This window comes from Mus musculus, chromosome 14 (assembly GCF_000001635.26).
Source record: "Mus musculus strain C57BL/6J chromosome 14, GRCm38.p6 C57BL/6J".
NCBI lineage: Eukaryota > Metazoa > Chordata > Mammalia > Rodentia > Muridae > Mus > Mus musculus.
The window spans coordinates 4431401-4448097 of NC_000080.6; the positions used below are offsets into that span (position 1 = coordinate 4431401).

The following is a 16697-nucleotide window of genomic DNA, read 5'->3' on the forward strand; positions in this document are numbered from 1 at the left end:
CTCTGATATTGTTCATTATATTCTGAGAGATGGCACCTGTCTGGATTTATTTGGCATTCTAATTGTGTCTGTGTGTGTGAACATAGTTGCGTGTGTTTTGTTCAGGACTGGGGCTCTGGGACCTTTGATGGGGTCTGAGGATTTGTGTGATGCACAGTTTGCAGGTCCTGTTAGTGTTGAGTCCATAGAGGTCCAAAGTGATCACCAGGGAAGTTTGCTCCTGGTGTTTCCTTGTTGTCACACAGGAATCTCCTGGAGGAGATGTGATAAAGCCTTTCTCCTGTAAATACTAGTTGTGTCCTCTGGGAATTCACATAACAACAGAAACCAAGAAATGAGAATCCCTGCCTTAAAAGTAAGAGGAAAGTCATTACAGATATCTACTGGACCCTTGCCTGTGGCACAGTGTAGTGTAAAATTGTCATAGAAGTACTCTATTCCTACATGCTTGCCCGGGAAGCCCTTGAAGGTCAGCTAGCTCCATTTGGTCTCCTGGCTCTGCTGTCCTCTGCCCAGGATAGTAAGTTTAATTAGCACCTAGGGGACCCAGTTTGAATGAGTCAGGATGTGGCATGCACTTGGCTTGGGTAGTACATGATATAGCCTGTTTGCACATGATTATTGATTCCTTAATTCAGCATATTATTTGCTTCTTGGGCCATGCCACAGGATGAACACTGAATTCAACATCATTAAATCACAACATGAGAAGACAATGTTGGATATGAATAAAATGATCCAGTCCATAATTGGTTCCATGCAGTACTCCAAGGAACTGATAGAAGATAACTATTCCTACAGGTGAGTCAGTGACACAAATGAGACCCCCAGTGTTATTAAACGCGTTCTCACGACCGGCCAGGAAAGACGCAACAAACCAGAATCTTCTGCGGCAAAGCTTTATTGCTTACATCTTCAGGAGCCAGAGTGTAAGAAGCAAGAGAGTGAGAAAACGAAACCCCGTCCCTTTTTTAGGAGAGTTATATTTCGCCTAGGACGTGTCACTCCCTGATTGGCTGCAGCCCATCGGCCGAGTTGACGTCACGGGGAAGGCAGAGCACATGGAGTGGAGAACCACCCTCGGCATATGCGCAGATCATTTGTTTACCACTTAGAACACAGCTGTCAGCGCCATCTTGTAAAGGCGAATGTGGGTGCGGCTCCCAACATCTCCCCCTTTCCTTTTAATAAGAGCAAATAGGCCACCCATATTAATGAGAGTGGAGATAGAGGTCAAATCCCCAGTGTGTAGGTAAAGGAGCCATGTACAGGATTAGCTCTTAGGCTCACAGGCTTTTACCCAGAGCAACCCTGACCTGCTCCCGTGTCGTTTTGCCTGGGGGAAGGGAACTAGGACACTGAACCTTCATGAAAGATGACATGTCTCCCTAGAATAGGCTCATATATGCCGCAGAGCCTTTCCATTGCAGTGCTTAGCCGTGCAACTCTCTCGGGCTGCTGAAGCACACTCACTCTATCCCGTGCAATGAGACTAGCCTCATGGGATATAAGAGCTGAGTGGCCAGCGACCTATTGCCTAAGCATAGATATATCAGGGGAAGCTCCATGTTCTAGTCCTGCAAGCGCCTGGGCAATAACCACCTTGTCTCTCCTAGTTTGGGCCTTAAGCTTACAGACCAATCAAAGAAGCAACACTAATCCACAGCAAAGTGTATCTCCAAATAATATTAATCCCACCCATTTTTTAAAGAAAGAAAATGCTGAGGAGATCCAATTGGGTAATCCTTTGGTCAGGGACAGGTCCAAGCGCGTGGAGTTGACCTGAAGTCTCAATTCCCGAAGGATCTGTTCAAATTCAGCCATCCAATTCTGTAACATATACTGAAAAAGACTTTTTGACAAATTAGCTGCCCTAGTAAATTTAACATACTGAATGGAAATAACACACAATCCCGGAAACTTTTGTTCACATCCCTGCTGAGTTATTTGTCATAATACATCTAGTTGTATCTGGACAAGATCTATGAGTTGATTAACCAGCATGAGACCTCTCTGTATCTTGACATTAGCTGAGGCCTGTTCATCTATGACTGTAGTCACTGAGGCTGACAAAGTGTTAATGGTGTCAGTCGTCTGGACCTGTCCAGACAGAGCCAAGGCTGTCTGAATCAAGGCCAAACCCAGTTCCTAGTTAGTGGTAAAAAAGCAGGAGAATACTTGAGCATTATACATCACCGTCATTGGGAGTGGAAATGTCGACATTATCCCCCAACGCTGCTCTCTCTTTATTATTGACGCCCTGGACATCACCAAGACGAGGGACATCAGTATTCCCTTGGTCAGTCTGGATTTTTCGGGTGAGTCTTTCTGGTATCCAAAATGGGTTGTCTTCATTCTGTGGGAAAACACAGATAGCTCCCCTGGATCTTATCAAAATAGGATCCGGGCCATACCATTTATTATCAAGGACATTTTTCCATTTAACCATCTCATTGGGCCTATCTGGCTCTGAACAATGACGTTCAGCCGCAGTATGGCCATGAGCATCAATATTTAAAAAATTGAGTGTAAAGAGTGCCAAAGACACAGACACTCTTGGTGCTCGGGGTAAAATCTCTTCAATTCCCCTCTTCTGTTTTATAAGATAGGCTTTGAGGGTGCGATGCGCACGCTCAACAATACCCTGTCCTTGAGGGTTGTATGGAAGTCCAGTCAGGTGGGTAACATCCATCTGACGGCAGAACTGCTGGAATTTTTGAGACGTATAAGCTGGTCCATTATCAGTCTTAAGGAGTCTGGGTTTCCCCCAAGCACTCCATGCCTCAAGACAATGTTGAATCACATGTGAGGCTTTTTCTCCGGTTAACGGAGAAGCAAACATGATGCCAGAACATGTGTCAATGGACACATGGAGATATTGAAGTTTTCCAAAGGAAGAAACATGTGTAACATCCATTTGCCAGACCTGTAGAGGTCGAATACCGCGTGGGTTAATTCCCACATGAGGAACTGGCAAGAACTCACAGCAGCTTTGACATTGAGTAACAATGTCACGGGCTTCTTTTCTTGTCAAGGAGAAACGACTGCGTAATGTTTCAGCCGTCACATGAAAATTGTTATGAAAATTTCTTGCAGCCTCTACCGGGGATGATAGGGCAGCAGCCACCACTTTAGTGGCCTTATCTGCCAAATCATTTCCCAGAGCCATGGGGCCAGGTAGGCCTGAATGGGCTCTAACATGAGTAATATAAACAGGAAATCTTCTAGATAACAAAACTAATTGTATCTGCTGAAAAATATTGGCAACTCTACTGGAAGGCTTAATCACTCCAGCCACTTCTAAAAGATTTACTGCATTAACCACATAACAGGAATCTGACACAATATTAAGGGGTTCTAAAAAGGTTTTTAAAACTTCTAAAACCACTAAACATTCTACCACTTGAGGTGAATTTTCATTATATTGTTTGGATACCACTTTACCATTAGCCACATAGGCACCTATGCCAGTTTTTGATCCATCAGTATATACCACAATCCCATTTTTAAGTGGGTTTCTTACTGTTATTTGTGGAAACACAACAGATTGATTTTGGGCAAACTGTAAGATTGGATGCTTTGGATAATGGTTATCTATTTTTCCTGAAAAGGAGGTAACTAAAACTGCCCAATCATTAGATGTGGCTGCCAAGGTTTGAACCTGTGCAGCGGTATAAGGTACAATTAAAAGATATGGACTTTGCCCAAAGTGGGTGATTGCTGCTTTTAGGCCTTTAAGGGCAAGCTGTGCAATTGCATCAGGATACCAATCTATTATTTTAGCTGGGGATACGTTTGGATGGATCCACAACAATGGCCCATTCTGCCACAAAACTGCAGTTGGCAATTGTGCTGTCTTAAAGACACACAAACTGAAAGGTTGCGAATCCTCAATACGTTGTAATTGTGCATTCTGTAAGGCCTTTTCCACTTTTTGTAAGGCCTGGTTAGCAGCTAGAGTAAGAGTCCTAGGGGAGGAGATATGAGGATCTCCTTCTAAAATACTAAACAAAGGCCTTAACTCAGCGGAAGGAATCTTTAAAAAAGGTCTAAGCCAATTAATATCTCCCAACAGCTTTTGAAAATCATTTAAGGTATGGAGGTGATCTCTTCTTATCTCTACCTTTTGGGGCACAATCTTATCTGGGGACACCACAGAGCCCAAGAATTGTCCTGTATCAGAAATTTGGACCTTTTCTGTGGCTATCTGTAAACCCCACTGACTTAAAGTTTTAAGTAGAAAAGGATATGCCTTTTGTAGCATGGTAAGGTCTTTATGGCACAGGAGGATGTCATCCATGTAAAGGAGCAAAATTAAAGAGGGGAATTGTTCCCTCACTGGCAAAAGAGCTTCTTGTACATAAAGTTGACACATAGTAGGACTATTGGACATTCCCTGTGGTAAGACCTTCCATTGATACCTCTTATCAGGTTCCATGTGATTAATAGAGGGGATGGTAAAGGCAAATCTGGGCCTATCCCTTGGACACAAAGGTATAGAAAAGAAACAATCTTTAATATCTATAATAATTAAATTCCAGCCACGTGGTAAGGCGGAAAGTACAGGGAGACCCCTCTGTACTGGGCCAAATAAGTTCATTTGCTCATTAATGGCTCTGAGGTCATGGAGCAGTCTCCACTTTCCTGACTTTTTCTTAATTACAAAAATTGGAGTATTCCAAGGTGAGGTAGAGGGTTCAATATGGCCTAATTTTAATTGTTCCTCTACCAGTTGAATCACAGCTTCTAGTTTTTCAGAGGATAGGTGCCATTGAGGAACCCACACTGGGTCCCCTGTTTTCCATGGTATGGGTCGTGCTGCCCCAATGGCCGCTAAGGAAAACCCAGACCCTGTCTGTCTTGGTTTCCATTAGGTGAGATGGGCTCTATCCTTCCCTGTTCTTGATGTCCTAACCCTTTTCCTTCTTTATAACCCATCTTTGCCATGATATTTTTTGCTTTAGTTGAATACCCTCCCGATGGGGCGTTTTCATTGGACAAAATAAGGCCCAAATGCTGCATAATATCCCTTCCCCAGAGGTTAACCGGGAGTGGGAGCACATAAGGTATGAATTTCCCTTGCTGCCCTTCAGAGGATTCCCACGTCAAGGCAATGGAGCTTATAGTGGGACATGATTGATATCCTAGGCCCTGTAATGAATGAGATGACTCTGTGGTGGGCCATGCTTTGGGCCACCAATGTGTAGAGATTATACTTTTATCTGCTCCGGTATCAAGGATGCCTTCAAACTCTTTTCCGTTAATCTTAAGGCAGAGCTTAGGTCTATTATTCAAAGATACAACCAAATAGGCAGAATCATTTCCTGAGGAGCCCATTTTCTTTATCTCAGGTCCTGCAGATTTTTCCCTGGTATTATCAGGGAGGAGCAGCAGCTGAGCTATCCTATCTCCTTTACTAATAGAAAAAACGCCTTTAGGGCTTGAGCACAGGACCTGTATTTCAGGGGAATGTTGACAATCCATAACTCCAGGGTGGACTACTAAGCCCTGCAAGGTGAGTGAACCCCGGCCGAGAATAAGGCCCATGGTTCCCGGGGGCAAGGATGGTATAGGCTCCACTGGCACCGGCTGAATACTCATTTGAGGCATTAATAGGAAGTCGGAGGCGGCACGCAGGTCCACCCTTGTGGGTCTTCCTGGGTCGCCTCTCTGACTGCTTCCTGGGTCCTGACAAACCGGTTCCCATATCTTTGAGGGCCCTGGGACCGAGGGCCCGATGACCCGTTTTTTGGCACATCAGTTGATTGACTATCAGGTGGGGGAAGGACTCTGCCCTTTATATCCCTCACAGAGCGACACTGGTCAGCTCTATGATAACCCTTGCCACACTTAGAGCAAAGAGTGAGAGTCCCTCCCTGTTTATCTGGAGCTCTGCAATCTTTCTTAAAATGCCCAGGCTTTCCGCAATTAAAACATGTCCTCTGATCATTTCTGCTCATGGAGCGGTTCTGAGATTGGAGGATGGCGGCCGCTAAGCCTGCATTGGTGAGAGGTCCCCCAAGCTCTCGACAGACCCTGAGCCAGTCTTGTAAGCCTTTGTTCTTTCTTGGGGCTATGGCCGCTCGGCACTCCTTTGTGGCTTGCTCATAGATTAGCTGTTCTATCAGAGGCGCAGCTTGCTCTGACTCTCCAAAAATACGCTCTGCTGCCTCTGTCATTCTGGCCACAAAATCTGAGAAGGATTCCTGAGGTCCCTGGATTATCTTTGTTAACTGCCCAGTGGTTTCACCTGCTCGAGAGAGCGCCTTCCAGGCCCTAATAGCCGTGGAAGAAATCTGGGCATAAGCTCCCCAATGGTAGTTTGTCTGATCAGCAGAATAAGCTCCCTGACCCGTTAACAAGTCAAAAGTCCAATCTCTCTGCTCTGGAGTCAAAGCAGCTGCGTTTGCTCGGGCCTGCGCTTGTGCAGCTTCGTGCCAAAGCGCTCTCCATTCCATATATTTGCCCATACTAGGGAGAGCGGCTTTTACAACCGTTTGCCAGTCGGCAGGAGTTAGTGCCATGCCGGCAAGCCTGTCTAACTGCACCAAGGTAAAATTAGCATTGGTTCCGTATTTACGGACCGACTCGGCAATTTCTTTAATTTGTAAGTATTCTACCGGAGCGTGGACATGCCCACCCTCGGCTCCTTCAAAGACCGGAAATGCCTGTTGTATTTTCCTTTGTTCCTCTCTGGGAATGAATGAGTCTGCGCACTGCCTCTCTGCGCACTGCCTCTCTGCGCAGGGCTGACGCACTACGCAGGGCGGGGACTCCGCATAGGGCGGACCTTGAAGCCGACTGCCCTGAGGCCAATCAGCAAACTGGCCTTCGCCAGCCGCTTTTGGCTTCCTTAACTGATTAGCTAGCACTTTACCTGGCTGGTACCCTTTTTTCTCATAATGAGCTGCTTCTTCCTCCCAGTCTGTTTCTTCAGAGGAGAATTCTTCATCTGATTCAGAGCTACCAAGAGCTGGCTCCCCGAGCCCATCCAGCGATGAGCACAGGCTCCTTTTCCTAGAGACCTCCGCTAATTGATCTTTCTTCTTTTCCCTTTTTCCTCTTTTTCTTCTAATCTCTCTCCAGGTATTCCTACCTAACCTTAACTTTTCCTCGGGTTCAAGACCCTTGGAAAGGCCTGTATACTTATTTTGTGTACCATATTTCCTCTTTGTTCCTACTCTCTCTCCCCACTTTACTTCTGATAGCTTGTCCTGAATTTCATCTAGAATCCGCCCTATCTTAATCACTTGATAACATGTGAAAAGGAACAAAAGGGCTCCTAACACCAGAAAAAATTCAAGGCCAAACATATCTTATAAAGCTATTTTCCACTTTACTTCTGATAGACTGTCTTGAATTTCCTTAGAAAGTTCAAGGCCAGGCGTACCTCGTAAAGCTATACTTACGGGTTACCGCCGTTCCCCAGCTGAAAAGTTCTGAATTCATACAGTTGAATCCTTCTTAACAGTCTGCTTTACGGGAACCTTTATTACCGCGACCCGCAGTTCTGGTTCTGGAATGAGGGATCTTCCTTGCGCCAGTCCCGAGTTTTTTCTCGTCCCGGAATTCGGCACCAATTGTTATTAAACGCGTTCTCACGACCGGCCAGGAAAGACGCAACAAACCAGAATCTTCTGCGGCAAAGCTTTATTGCTTACATCTTCAGGAGCCAGAGTGTAAGAAGCAAGAGAGTGAGAAAACGAAACCCCGTCCCTTTTTTAGGAGAGTTATATTTCGCCTAGGACGTGTCACTCCCTGATTGGCTGCAGCCCATCGGCCGAGTTGACGTCACGGGGAAGGCAGAGCACATGGAGTGGAGAACAACCCTCGGCATATGCGCAGATTATTTGTTTACCACTTAGAACACAGCTGTCAGCGCCATCTTGTAACGGCGAATGTGGGCGCGGCTCCCAACACCCCAGAACTAGGCAGGGAATGCTTCTGTCCTTTTAGGACTTTGAACAAAAGCAAGGGTTCTGGTTCTATGCTATCTGTTTTTTATTTAGGAACCCTGCCCTGAGGCAAGGGTCTTGGATTTGTACCTCTTGGACACAGGTGTCCTAAGTGTGAAGAGTGTCCAAGACACTCCAATCTTTATTCTTCCAAATTCAAGATCCTCTACATAGAAAACTTTTCCACCACGCTGGGAATATCCAGGAACCCTGAACCTCTGGGTTTCTGACCACAGATTAAAAGATCTAGGATTCCCAACAAAAATGTAAAGATTGGACACCTGTTTGGTCGTCTCACCTCTCTCAGAGGGGCTAAGCCCTCTCCCTGCTGAAGGTTTTATGGTACCACAGACCTATAATCAACCATGAGGAACATTTCCTCTTCTGTCATGTATATGGTGTACTCTTGGTGTCAGGGTTTTTAGAAGTTTGTTGAGTCCTGTGGAATATGGCTGGTATCTTGATATGACCTGCCTCTGTTTGGTGCTCCTATGTAACTGTGGACTCTCCTGGGGGCTGTCTGGGAATCAGGGCCCTTGCAGGGATCATAGGACTTGTAGGAGTGGCAAGCCAATGGAATCTGGCTGGGAATCACCAATTTTTCTTTGTGGATCAGCATTAAGGAGGACCACCTCCTCCGTGAGTGCACTCAACTCCACGAAAACGTAAGGATATTACTGAATGAGAACAGAAGGCTGCTGGTGGAGCAGGCTGGCCACAAGTGTCCTGTGGGGAAGAAAAGAGGTTCTCTGAGGATGCCAGATAGAACATCTGTGTCCCAAGTGCCAAGGAACAGCAGGTAGGATGATGTGTATCAGAGGCAGATTGCCCTCATGTCTAAACATAAACATAGACAATCAAATGTAATAGCCCACCAACTTCTCCAGGCACTCACCTATGTCTCCTCCAAGTGTTTGTTTATGTGATCATCTACAGGGCTCTCTGTGGAGGTAGCCTGGTTCAAGAAACTGCATATTTGGAATGCAAATGTTCCTGCTCTGCTATAATCACTAAGGGAGATAGGTTGATTAGACATCACAACACTATATGCCTTAAGTTTGAAGGGTGCTGTGTTGGAGCCCTTCTTGAGAATAGCAAGAGCTTTGAGGGAAGAAGTAAAGGCCTGTAGCTCATTTGCTTTACAGGGAACTTGTGAGATTCTAGGTAGGAAATAGTTTGCAGGGATGACAGCCTAGTTTAATTGACAAATAAGTGGATTTCATTACTGTCTTTTGGTGGCTTTTCTATTCCCCCCTTTTCTGCTCTATCTCAAAATGGTCTCTTCAGGCTTCATATATCTTGGTTCACACTGAGAGAGCCTGAGTAGCAGCTTGTCAGTTCAATTTTCTTTGAGTGCTGTTGGAGTGGTCATTCCTGGGCCTTAGAGTCTGGAGTTGGCTGGATGACCAGAGATGATAGAAAGGCTTCACACAGGCTCAGGTTTGGTGTGTGATTTCTGAGGCTTCATGAAAAAATTTCTTAATATATGCCCCCAAATTGGACCATTGTTAGATGTTTCCCTCCCCCCCTCCCCCCAGACAGGGTTTCTCTGTTCAAACTGGCTGTCCTGGAACTCACTCTGTATACCCGGCTGGCCTCAAACTCAGAAATCTGCCTGCCTCTGCCTCCCAAGTGCTGGGATTAAAGGAGTGTGCCACTATGACCCCGCTTCTCTCGTGCTTTTTCTTCCTCTAAAATAATCGCAGAATCCTTGGGTCTCCCTTGAAACATTACCTCTGCATAGTCTGAATTATCTTGGTCCTGATCCATAACAGATACCTCATTGTTTTCTGCTCAGTTATGATTTTATGTGAATAAGTCTGCGTGTGCTTGTGTGTGTGTCTGTGACTGTGTGTCTGTGTGTTTCTTTTTGTGTATGCATGGTTTTTCCGACCTGTGTCTCAATCAGCCTCAGTGGGGGTTGGGAGAAATGAGGACCTTCACACAGTTCTGGTAGTATAAAACTGGTTATGTCTGTTAGAAACCATGTTCAGAAAGTGGAAAAGAAGTCCTCTTTGACCCAGTGCTTCCAGAACAAAGAGGAGTTATCCACAGAGTCTAGGTGCTCAGGGTTGTAGTGGTCCTCAGAGCAGCCCTGAAGGGAGAAGTTATCCTGATGTCCATCTGCTGAAGTTTGAAAAGGCCCTGTGTGGTGCAGCCCTTCCATGAACTCAGTGTGAGATAATCCATGCAAGCATTTGTCCTTCAACTAGTCAGCCTTATCCTACTCAAAATAGCCCTGACACAGTCACATTCTGGGGAGAAAACGTTTCTTTTGGATCCTGGTTATAAACAGTTCCTATTACTCTGGGCTCATGCCTTTGGACACCAAGTCAGTTAGGTGATGGAAAAGGGAGATCCTATTGGAAGAAATTGTTTACTTTAGGACAAGTCTGAAACAGGGAACAAGAACAAGAGGCTGGTCCACCACCAACATGTGAGCCTAGGCTGGGAAACAAACCTATTCTACACAGCCTTGGGAACTTGTTGAGCCAGATTGGATAATAGTACAAGAACCCTGATTCCCAGACCGGTTTATGAGTGGAAAGCATATCACTGACTGCTCTGCCTATATGCTATGCCCACTAAGTACCTTTCCCATTCAAGATTTGTTTTTTTATGCCTGCAAAGTATCCTGGGAGATTTTTATATTTGTATTAACTGTGAAACTATACAGGTCACTGCAAAACAATATGCTTGTATGGCATAAACACAAATATTATGTGTGTTTGAGAGTTTGCCCTACAATAGTCATAGATGTACAGGGGTGTTGTTCTGTTTCTTCATGACCATCACTTTTAAGGTTCATTGCCCAGCCTTGGGAATATTTTTATTTAGCACACTCTTGCAGATTCTAGGACCCATGAAGTAGCCATGGGTAGTGTGTTGTATGGTGTCTCTGGTTATTTGCAGATAGAGGGATTGACAAGAGGAACCCTGTGAGGTTCCTGCACTGGAGAAATAATCATAGCCTTCACTTCAGTTCAGGGCATGCTCCCACCCCATAAGGAATCCACATGGTTTCTAGGTAGCACACATCTCTCTTGAACTCACATTCAAACATTGCTACAATGTTATTACTCAATATAATATACCCACACAACTGGGGAAATGTGGTGTTTTTTAGAACTCCAGTATAATGTGTAGCTGACAGTTCCAATTCTAGCAGTTTTTAAAAGGTGAGAAACAATTCCAAGATCAGGTGCTCTATGACACTTGGGATGCACGTTATGATCTTAGCTGATAGGACATGTTGGTTTGTCCAGCTGAATAGAGCTGTTCTGGGAGAGACAGCTCAATTTACAAATGCTTAACTGGCCTTTGTTTCTTTCTTCCCTACGTGTGAAATAGTCCAGCAGAAAGCAGAACATGGCACAGACCAGGACATGATCTCCCTCAAAGAGAAGTGCTGGAGGAAGAGCACTGAGTGTGCACAGGAAATACACCACTGTTGCCTCTCATCCCTAATAACCATGGCTGTAATGGGCTGTATGCTCCTCCTTTATTTTGTTTTTTTGGTATGAACAGGCCTTAATTTCATCTAGCCTCTGGCCCAGGAAGAGTGCACATTTAAAGGGACTCAGAGAAGTGCTGAGACACATCAAGAGCTGCTGGGCATCCAGGAAGAATCTGAGTGCAAATTTATCTTTTCCTGATGGGTCATCATCAATAATTCCATGGAGATCAGTCAACAAAATTGTAAATCCTTGGATCCAAGTTTACAACATGTGTTCTGCTTTGACTTGGGAGGCCATATCCTTCAGACCCACACTCCAAAAGGAGAGTGTTGCTTAAATTTCTCCTGCAAAGTTTGCTACCTCCAGGAACTGCTTTTCTACTAAGTTGCCAAGGACAGCCACAGGCTGTAAGTCTGTGCTACAAAATGAGCAGACTAAGAATTTTGCTTTGCACAATTTTTGTGGTTTGATTTTGGTTTGAGTTTTGATTAGTTTAGGTATTTGGTTTTTCTTGTTTTCATTCAAAGTTTTGTTATTTATTGGTTATTTATTGTTCTTTTAAGTAATTTGATATTTTGATAAGATTATACACAGTACATATTGACTGTCAGCTTTCAGTTACAATTGAGTACATTGCATTTATTCTTATGACTAACACAGTGATCTCCAACTCTTCACTCTAAGAGCCTTGTTATTTCAGGTGTGATCATGAAATCCCACAGATATCAGACCCAGATGGATCTCTGCACTCTTCATGGGACTTGGGCTCCATAGTTTCTCCTGAGCCAGACTGAACTACAAAGTCCTTCATACATTCAGTATGGAGAGTATGTCCAACTGTCTGGATAGGAACTTAATGATGGAAAACTTACCCATGCTGCATCGTTGCTGTCAAATATTTAGCTACTGTGAAAATACTGTGGATGATGGTGTTGAACGCATTAATGGCAAATACATCAGTTTTTCTGTAATAGCTCTCATTAAATCAAAGCATAGTCTAAGGGAATAAAAAGCTGTCAGAAAACACAGCAGTGTATGCTTCTGCTTTCGTTCAAATATACAATCACTGGAAACTGCAAGTAGAGATAATAAATTCCACAATCTTTTGGGGGATAGGTTTCTGTGGGGGTCCTTCAATGTTCATTTTATTGCTTTATGATTCACCTGTGTCTGCCAAAAAACATCATTCAAAAACAATGAAGATTGTAATGAGGTATCATCCTATAAAATTCTAACAAATGCCTTTTTTATTTGATATTTTCTTTACTTACATTTCAAATGCTAAACCCTTTCCTAGTTTCCCCTCTGAAGATCCCCTGTTTACTACACCAACCCCTGCTCACCAACTCACACACTCCCTTCCTCCTGTCCTAGGCATGCCCCTCTACTGGGGCATAGAACATTCATAGGACCAAGGACTCTCCTCCCGGTGATGACCAACCAGGCCATCCTCCTCTACACATTTACCTAGAGCAATGAGATCCATCATGTGTTTTCTTTGTTTGGTGGTTTAGTCCAAGTGATCTCTGGAGGTTCTGGTTAGTTCATATAGTTGTTCCTCTTATGGGGCTCTAAACCCTTCAGCTCCATAGGTCCTCTCTCTAGCTCCTTCACTGGGGACCCTGTGCTCTGACCAATTGATGGCTGTGAGCATGTACTTCTGTATTTGTCAGGCACTGGCAGAACCTCTCAGTTGGCAGCTATATCAGGCTCCTGTCAGCAATCTCTTGTTGGCATCCGTAGTAGTGTCTGGTTTTTCTGGTTGTTTATGGGATGGATCCCCAGGTGAAGCAGTCTCTGGATGGTCATTCCTTCAGTCTCTGCTTCACATTATGTTGCTGTCACTCCTTCCATGGTTATTTTGTTCCTCATTCTAATAAGGATCAAAGTATCCTCACTTTGGTCTTCCTTTTTCTTGAGTTTTGTATGCTTTGCGTTTTGTATCTTGGGTATTCCAAGGTTCTGGGCTAATATCCTCTTATCAGCAAGTACATGTCATACGTGTTCCTTTGTGATTGGATTACCTTACTCAGGATGATATCCTACAGATCCATCCATTTGTCTAAAAATTTCATGAATTCATTCTTTTCAATAGCTGAGTAGTTCTTCATTGTACAAATGTACCATATTTTCTGTATCCATTCCTCTGTTGATGGACATCTTGGTTCTTTCCAGCTACTGGCTATCATGATTAAGGCTGCTATGAACCTAATGGAGCTAGTGCAGATTCAAGGCAATTTATATACTACATAGCCTATAAAACATCGTTGTTACCCGACTTGAAAGGGACACAGCAAGTCAGACTCCTCTGTCATTTGGGGACAATAAGACGTGAGAGTAACTTTTAGGATTTTTCAAGTTTAAGACAAGCTTAAGAAGAGGACCAAAAGGGGAACGTGGCTGTTATCATTCTGCAATCAGTTGACCCGTAGAAAGGTTGTTATTAGTTAAGTGCTATATGACTCTAAAAATCCTAGTGTAAGGGGTCAGATTAACACTGTAATTGAAAACATTACCAAACCAGGAATGTGCTATGCTGAGCACTCACAGAGAGTTATGAGGAGCTGCCTTAGGCTCTTTTTACAGCAAGTAAAAATAGACAAAGAGATCAAATATCCTAATACCACAAGATGATAAACCTAACAACTGTAGATTGCACTGAGTATCAGCAAGTTTAGATTCTTGGCCATCTATAGATTGTCATGCAACATCTGCATCAGGGACAATACATAAGGAGGTGGCTGCTCAATAGCATGACAAACAACCAAGAAGAGCCATAGCCTCTACCACTCTACTCTGGATGCTGAGACTAAGTAACTTTAGTTTTTCACCACCTGTCCCAGGACTGCTCGCATCATTTCTTGCATATGTTTACTCTAGCACTTGTCTACCTTGGGTAAAAACCCAGAGGACAGTCCCACAGCCCACAGAAGAGGCTCCACTCCACACACTCACTCTATCATGACCAGGATCTTAGAATCCCAGGATCCCAGAATCCCAGGAGTTAGTCACACAAGAATCTTAGAGTCTCACAGGCAACTTGTCTCCCAGGAACTGAGACACACCCAGAATCTCAGGGTCACAGGATCCCAGAATTTTACACCTGTATCCTTATAGCTTTAATGATCAAGGACAAGGATGCAGCTGGGACTGAGCGTGTGAAGAAGATGCAGGACATGTTCAATGCTGAGATCCTGTTGTCTAGACATTCTTAAGCTCTGCAGATGTGGGCTCACAGATGCATCTTTGCACTCAAATGACATATACTGATTTTAAAATTAGAATTACCTTTAATCTTGCTTTTTCCTTAGAGAAGTGAGGTAGGATTTCTTCCTTGGAGAAACAATATTTTCATGCTTTCTTAAGCACTTCACTTTTACTGTGAAATCTTTTGAAATGACTTCCTGAAGATGCACAAACTGTGATTCCCTAGGCTCATGTTGAATCTCCTTCAAAGTCTCGTCAGCAGACTGATCTAAGAGTAGGGACCAGATGTCATTGTCATAATTCTGTTCAGGTTTGTACTTTAAACTTTTGCTGAATATGTGCTCGTGGAATGTTTTTTTTCCCCCCAGAGGTCTTGTTTTCAAAATAACTCTGTCTTTACATATTACTATGTATGGATGAAGAAAAAGGGGCAACTACTTACTAATTCTCAGTTAAATATCTTCTTATGTGTTCCTGTACTCACACAGTCACTAGAAATTGTTAATCAGTCAAAATCATTTATTTTAGTAGAGTAGACTATAACCATGAACCAATATACTTAGTTTACTATTGATGACTGTGTTGATTACAATAAATACATGAATGATAGGACTGTACAGAGTATGGGCTTAATTTTCTGGGTCCAGTGCAAATAGCTGGGAGAGTTCAAACTAAAATTAGTAGAAACAGCAGGAATACTAACAAATCCCAAAGATCTAATATTCTCCTCATGTCTAAGTGTTTGTTCTCACCTTTACCAGAACTCAGGAGAATTCTGTTCATCCAGGTCTCAGGTCTCATCCAAAACACAGACCTGAACCAGCTGTGGCCAAGTGTTCCTGTTCTGCCTCAAGATTCAGAGACCCTGGAGGGGCAGCCTTGGCCTTCAGGTGGCAGCCATTCCAGGTCCTCTGCCAGCTAATGGAGTCTTCCACAGAGGCCTGTCATCTCCAAAATAGAAGCTGGGGTATTCCAAAGATTGGGATGCCACTCTACAGTCATGATGAGTTGGTTATGTGAGACCATACAAGTAAACTAATGCCTGTATGACTGTTTTCCTTATTTGAAAGTGAGTAATGAGATCATCTGAGGAGTGGTTGCTAAGAATAAAATCACTGATTAACATGAATGATAGGACTGTACAGAGCATGGGCTTAGTTTTCTGGGTCCAGTGCAAAGAGCTGGGAGAGTTCAAAACAAAACCAATAGAAACAACAGCAATACTAACTACAACAATTTTTAAAAAAACATTCTGAGTGCTGGAATTACAGGCATGTACAAACTCTACCTTATAATAAACAAACAAACAAACAAACAAACATCCCTATTCCAGTTTTAGCAGTTTCTAGCAGTTGCCTCAGAGAGAGCCGTGCGACACTGCATGCTGCTTCCTTTCCCCAGATATCCCCTAGATATCCCAGGGACTAAACCACCAATCACACATGGACTGGCCCATGGCTCTAGGCACATGTGTGCCAGATGACAGCCTTGTTGGACATCAATGGGAGGAAAGGCCCTTGGTCCTTTAAAAGCTCCATGCCCCGGTGTATAGGAATGCTAGGCTAGCAAGAGAGCACTGTGTGGTGGAGCACCCTCATAGAAGCAGTTCAAAGGGGCATGAGGTAAGTGGGTTTTAGGCAGAAAACCGGAAAAATAGCTAACATTTGAAATGTAAGATTAAAGTGTTTTAAAATAGAAAAAGAAATGATTTGAAGACAGAGAAATTAAACTAGACTGATGGACACTTGATCATGGACAAAGTCATGAATATGCAATGCAAAAAGAAACATCTTCAATAAATGTCGCTGGTCTAAATTGGAGTAAGTATGTAGAAAAATGAAAGTTGATCCATATTTGTCACCTGGCACAATACTCAAGGCCAGGTGGATTAAAGAACTCAACATAAAACCAGATTCACTGAATCTAACTGAAGACAAAGCAGGAAAGAGCCTCAAACTCATGGGAATGGGGATAAATGTCATAAACAGAAGTCCAATAGCTCATATTCTAACATCAAAATTTATAAATGGGCCACAAGAAACTGAAAAGCTTCTATAAGACAAAGGGCATAGCCAAT

General features: G+C 43.6%; 1 non-coding gene across 1 annotated transcript in view; it reads left to right on the forward strand.

The window, feature by feature from the left end:
* Positions 1 to 16697, forward strand: part of Gm3164 — a 36698-nt gene that overhangs the window by 15814 nt on the left and 4187 nt on the right. The window contains exons 5-6 of the transcript XR_001781337.2: positions 670 to 801; positions 8572 to 8754. This is a non-coding gene — a transcript (predicted gene 3164). The remainder of the gene's footprint in view (positions 1 to 669; positions 802 to 8571; positions 8755 to 16697) is intronic.